The following is a 6,000-nucleotide window of genomic DNA, read 5'->3' on the forward strand; positions in this document are numbered from 1 at the left end:
CAGTGTGTTGGTTAGAAGTGAAAGAGCCGTGACTTGTTTCACACAGGGTTTTGAATTATGAACATAGAGTTCATTAATGTATTTCTGGCTTGGCAACTGCATCGCACTAACAGTGTTTCCTATTTTTGTTGTTACTTTCCAAAAGAGCCTCTTTAGTTTTTTTTTTCCCTAATCATCCCTTTTCATGACATTCTAAAAGCAGACGTGTCTGTGTTCTGCAGGTATTTTTGTGCTTTATACAAAATCGGTGTTTTTTTAACTTCTCCTGGGAATTCATGATCAAGAGTCTGTGACCTAGACAGTGTCTACCTCAGGCGTCACTCTGAGCACTGCCTGTTGGTGACCCCAGTGACTCGGCAAGCCGCGGGGCACTGTGGCATTGGCTTCCTTGTGCGAAAAGCAGAAAAAGAGCTCCCCTCTGCTCGTTCCTTTTCCGAATGCCCGCTATGGCCAGGCCGGACTGGAGCGAGCTGGGAACTCGGTAACTGAGATCTCCCTCGGTGGGGCGGTGGGAATGCCATCACCTGAGCCATCACGTACTAGCTCCCGGAATCCCCGTTAACAGGATCAGAAGCCGGAGACAGGACTTGAAGCCAGGTACTCTGTGGTGTCATATTGTAGGCTAATCCCTGCTGCCTCGGTGTGGTGAGTGACCGAGCGAGAGGAGCGCAGTGTCTGGTGCCTCCTCCTCAGGCCCTGACTGTGTTATCCCTGTCATCAGTATGTGCATGGTCATGATCTCATCAGGTGCTCACATGTCTGTTAGGTAAAAGAGGAAGCTGTGGTGCTGTGGCATGGTGGGTAAAGCCAATGCCTAGGAAGGCTGCATCCCACATGGGTGCCAGTTCAAGTCCTGCCTGTGCTACTGATCCAGGTCCCTGTTAATGTGTTTGGTATAGTAGCAAAGAATGGCCCAAGTGCTTGGTCCCCAGCTTCCACCTTGGAGGCCTCGGAAGAAGCTCCTGGCTCCTGGCTCCTGGCTTCAGACTGGCCCAGCTCCAGCCATTGCAGCCATTTAAGGAGTGAAACACTGAATGAAAGATCTCTCTCCAGGCCGTTTTCCCAGGCCACAGGCAGGGAGCTGGATGGGAAGCAGGGCCGCCAGAATTAGAACCAGCATCCATCTGGGATCCTGTTGCTCACAAGGTGAGGACTTCAGCCCCATGTCTTTTTTCTTATTATTATTGTGAAGTCAGATAGACAGAGAGGAGGAGAGACAGAGAGGAAGATCTTCCGTCCAAAGATTCACTCCCCAAGTAACCACAATGACTGGAGCTGAGCTGATCCGAAGCCAGGAGCCAGGAATTTCCTCCAGGTCTCCCACGTGGTGCAGGGTCCCAATGCTTTGCACCGTCCTTGACTGCTTTCCCAGGCCACAAGCAGGGAGCTGGATGAGAAGCAGGGTCGCCGGGATTAGAACCGGTGCCTGTATGGGATCCCTGTGCATTCAAGGCAAGGACTTTAGCTGCTAGGCCATTGTGCTGGGCCCTTAGCCCCATGTCTTATGCAAATTAATGGATGCTGTTTCCTAGACCAACCCACATTTCAATCCTCTACACACTGAACCCTCACATAACACCAGTGGAAACTGCAGCCCAGTCAAAGCAGCTCCCAGTAACCACCCGCTGGGCGGGCCCCCAGCCTGGATCCTTGCCTGCCTGCATGTGCAGCAGGGTCATTCAGTCTGCCCCACATCCCGTTCAGATCTCGTACACATCATTGGACATTGAAGCTTAACCCGACTGATTCCACACTCCAGCCAACACTCACACCAGCAGGTGCCACCGCCTGTGCAGCCAGGCCTGCCCCTAGTCCTGGTTCTCAGGCTCACCAGTGGGAGGTGCAGCCCAACAAATTCCTCCACTTTTGAAGAACAGCTTAGTTTGGATTTTTTTTTCCTATTACCTTAAATGTATCATGCTACCCTCTTATGGACTGTAGGATTTTCACTGAGAAGTCTCGTGTTAATCTAATTGGTTTTCCTTTCTATATAATTTGACCCTTCTCCTACCGTCTCTAGAATTCTCTCCTTGTCTCTAACTTGATAATTGACTATATTATACCTTGGAGAAATATTTTTTCATCAAGTCTACTTGGGGTTCTTTGAAATTCTTACATCTTGGAGAGGCCCAAGTATCTTTTAAGACCTGGGAATTTTTCAACTATTACTTCACTTAGTAGATTCTCACTGCCTTTTTCTTTTCATCTGCAATTCTGACTTTCAAATATATAAAGCAATTTGGTGCCGGTGCCATGGCATCATAGGCTAAGCCTCTGCCTGCAGTGCCAGCATTTCAGATGCATGCAATCGTTATCCCAGCTGTTCCCCTCCTGATGCAGCTCCCTGCTGATAGCCTGCAAGGGCAGCAGAGGAATGGCGCCAGGCCTTGGCACCCAGCACTCCTGTGGGAGACCCAGAAGAGGTGTGTGTTTCTGGCTTCAGACCAGCCATCACACCCATGGGGGCAGTAAATGGTGGACATAAAACACTTCTCTTTGTCTCTATAAATCTGCTTTTCAAATAAAAAACTTTTACAAAGTTAAGTCTTTAATGAAGAGGATTTGGTGCACAGAGTGGGAGTTCTTCAGAGGACAGCCTGCACTGTCACCTCTTCATGGGTTTTGTCAGCTGCAGAGAACCGCAATCTCTGAGACCATGCCTGAGCGGGAGTCGCATGCAGTCGCTGACTGGGCCAGGGGGACATAAAGGCTTGGCTTGCTCAGTCATGTATACTTAGAATTCCCCAGAGGGGCCGACTGGCTCCTACATTATAGCCTGGCTTCTCCCCCTCCCCTAACCTTCTCCTTCCACAGGTGGAAGAAAACATCCCGCTAATTTTGTCTCCAAATTTTATCTAAATGGGTCCAGCGCAGTAGCCTAATGGCCTAAGTCCTCGCCTTACAAGCACCGGGATTCCATGTGGGTGCCAGTTCTAATCCCGGCAGCCCAGCTTCCCATCCAGCTCCCTGCTTGTGGCCTTGGAAAGCCACATCTTTGGACAGTTTAAAGCCTTGGCACCCTGCACCCATGTGGGAGACCTGGAAGAGGCTCCGGGCTCCTGGTTTCGGATAAGCTCAGCTCCAGCTATTGCAGACACTTGGGGAGTGAATCAGCAGATGGAAGATTTTTCTCTCTGTCTCTCCTCCTCTTTGTATATCTGCCTTTCCAATAAAAATAAATAAAGCTTTAAATCTTTTTTTTTTTAAATCTGAGTCTCCTTCCCTGAGAACCTAATCCATGTATAAAGTGAGTACTTAAGCACTAATGTTTGGGGTCAGTAAGTGCCAGGCAGCGTGCCAGGCACAGTGCATGTAGCAGCTGTGTCGTTCTCCTAGTTTGTGAAGAAGGTACTACCGCCTTGTGGCAGGAGCAAAGGAGAAGTCAAATCTGTGCTGTTAATGACCGTTAGAACTCACACTTGAATTTGGCTAGTCTGACTGCAGAACCTGTATTCTCTCTCTCTCTCTCTCTCTCTCTCTCTCTCTCTCTCTCTCTTTAAAGATTTATTTGCTTTTATTGGAAAAGTAGATCTACATAAAGAAGGAGAAACAAACATCTAGCATCTGCTGCTTCACTCCCCAAGTGGCCACAGTGGTCAAAGCCAGGCTGATCCGAAGCCAGGAACAGAAACCTCCTCCAGGTCTCCCATTTGGGTGCAGGATCCCAAAGTTTGGGCCATTTTTCATTGTCCTTCCAAGCCGTAAGAGGGAGCTGGATGGGAAGTGGAACAGCTGAGACATGATCTGGCACCCATATGGGATCCCGGAGCATGCAGGGCGAGGACTTTAGCCACTAACCATCATGCCAGGCCACCTGTATTCTTTTGATACTTGAGAGGCAGTAAGATAGACAGAGCTCCCATCTGCTGCAGTACCCCAGGTATCCCCATCTGATGCAGTACCCCAGGTATCCCCATCTGATGGAGTACTCCAGGTATCCCCATCTGATGCAGTACCCCAGGTATCCCCATCTGATGGAATGCCCCAGCTATCCGCATCTGATGGAGTACCCCAGGTATCCCCATCTGATGGAGTACCTCAGGTATTCCTAACCGCCAGACCCGGACCAGGGCCAGAACTCAGAGTTGGGGACTCAATGCCACCTGGATTAAAACCCAGTTATTCCTCCATTAGCGTCAAATTAGAATTGGGAGCCACAACTAGGTCTTTTTTAAGATTTTTTTTTTTTATTGGAAAGGCAGATATACAGAGAGGAGGAGAAACAGAGAGGAAGATCTTCCATCCGATGATTCACTCCCCCAAGTGACCGCAATAGCCAGAGCTGTACCGATCTGAAGCCAGGAGCCTCTTCCAGGCCTCTCACGTGGGTGCAGGGTCCCAAGGGCTTGGGCTGTCCTTGAGCACCTTTCCAGGCCACAAGCAGGGAGCTGGATAGGAAGCTGGGCTGCCAACTAGAACCAGTACCCATATGGGATTCCATTGCGCTCAAAGCGAGGACTTTAGCTGCTAGACCACTTTAGCTGCTACAACTAGGTCTTTTAAAAAGCGCTCTGATGTGATATTCTAGCTGTCACTGAAATCTGCAATCCTGAGCATTATTCTACCTTCATTTCTTAAGGAATAAACATGTTAAAATTCATCTTATGAAGTTTATTTTTTTTTAAGATTTATTTATTTATTGGAAAGTCAGACATACAGAGAGGAGGAGAGACAGAGAGGAAGATCTTCCCTCCGATGATTCACTCCCCAAGTGAGCGCAACGGTCGATGCTATGCCGATCGAAAGCCAGGATCCAGGAGCTTCTTCTGCTTCTCCCACAAGCGGGTGCAGGGTGCCAAGGCTTTGGGCCGTCCTCGACTGCTTTCCCAGGCCACAAGCAGGGAGCTGGATGGGAAGTGTGGCTGCCAGGATTAGAACCGGCGCCCATATGGGATCCCGGGCATTCAAGGTGAGGACTTTGGCCTCTAGGTCTCGTCACCCGGCCCAGCACCTTTTGAAATAGCAAATGCCAAGAGTGATTCCAATTTCCTAATATAAATGTGGATTTAAGCATGTACTTATAATTAAAGTCTGTATCTACACTGATTTTATAAAGTTGGCAAATATTATAAAAACTCAAAGCAGTACAAAATCCTTGACCTCACCTCTGTCTGTTGTAGTCCATGATCTTTTGCCCATTGTACAAGTTGTACTTGAGTGATGTCATTCTTGTGGCTCGAAAAATTCCACCTCAATGCACAAATTCCAAGGAAGTCTTTTTTCTTGGAAAGGTTCCAAGTTTCCTTTGGAAATAGTTCCACAGCTTTATCTTTCTCTGTTGTTAGCTGGTAGGGTCCAAAGACCAAAGGTTTGCTCCTCTGAGCTATTTTTATTAGCCTTGGATAAGCCGATTGACATACAGAGGGAGTGAAATGCTATGGCAGCTGCAAATCACAGCTAACTTCCTGTCCAGCTTCAGCCCTAAGTTTCACAGTTCAATTCACAGTTATCCCTTTGTGATCAGCTGGGTATTCCCAAGGTGGGTTTCCTGGGGAGACCAATGTATATTCGTTGGTTGGACCAGATGTTAAGCTCACATTTAGTTCTAAGCAGCTAATGTCTTGCGCTTCTTGCATCTGTTTTCTTGTTCCTTCAGAAGAAGACAAACATCAAAATGGACTGCAGTGTCAACATCCACCTTGAGGCCCTCACAAAGTGTACAGGGTGGATGTGTGTATGTTAAAAATTGTCCTTTAGTGGGAAATTAGATGAGCAAGAAAAATGAATGAGTAAGACTAAAAATATATAGGTCTCCCTCTACAGTCAGAGGCGGTGATTCAAAATTACGTTCCTTTTTGTTTCGAATCCAAAACACAACGTGAGGCTTGAAATAACAAACCAAAAGTCCAATTTCCCACTTTCTCCAAAGCATCAGCTGTGCTTGAACCTGCACAGGAGGCACAGTCAAGTTCAGCCCCGCAGAGTGTAGACAGAATTAGTCAAGCTAAAAAGCAGGTTGAGCAAGAGAAGTTGGGAGGAAAGGCTGGGCTAATCAGCAAG

Source organism: Ochotona curzoniae, unplaced genomic scaffold (genome assembly GCF_017591425.1).
Source record: "Ochotona curzoniae isolate NIBS_2020 unplaced genomic scaffold, NIBS_Ocur_1.0 contig_4105, whole genome shotgun sequence".
In the NCBI taxonomy this organism is placed as follows: domain Eukaryota; kingdom Metazoa; phylum Chordata; class Mammalia; order Lagomorpha; family Ochotonidae; genus Ochotona; species Ochotona curzoniae.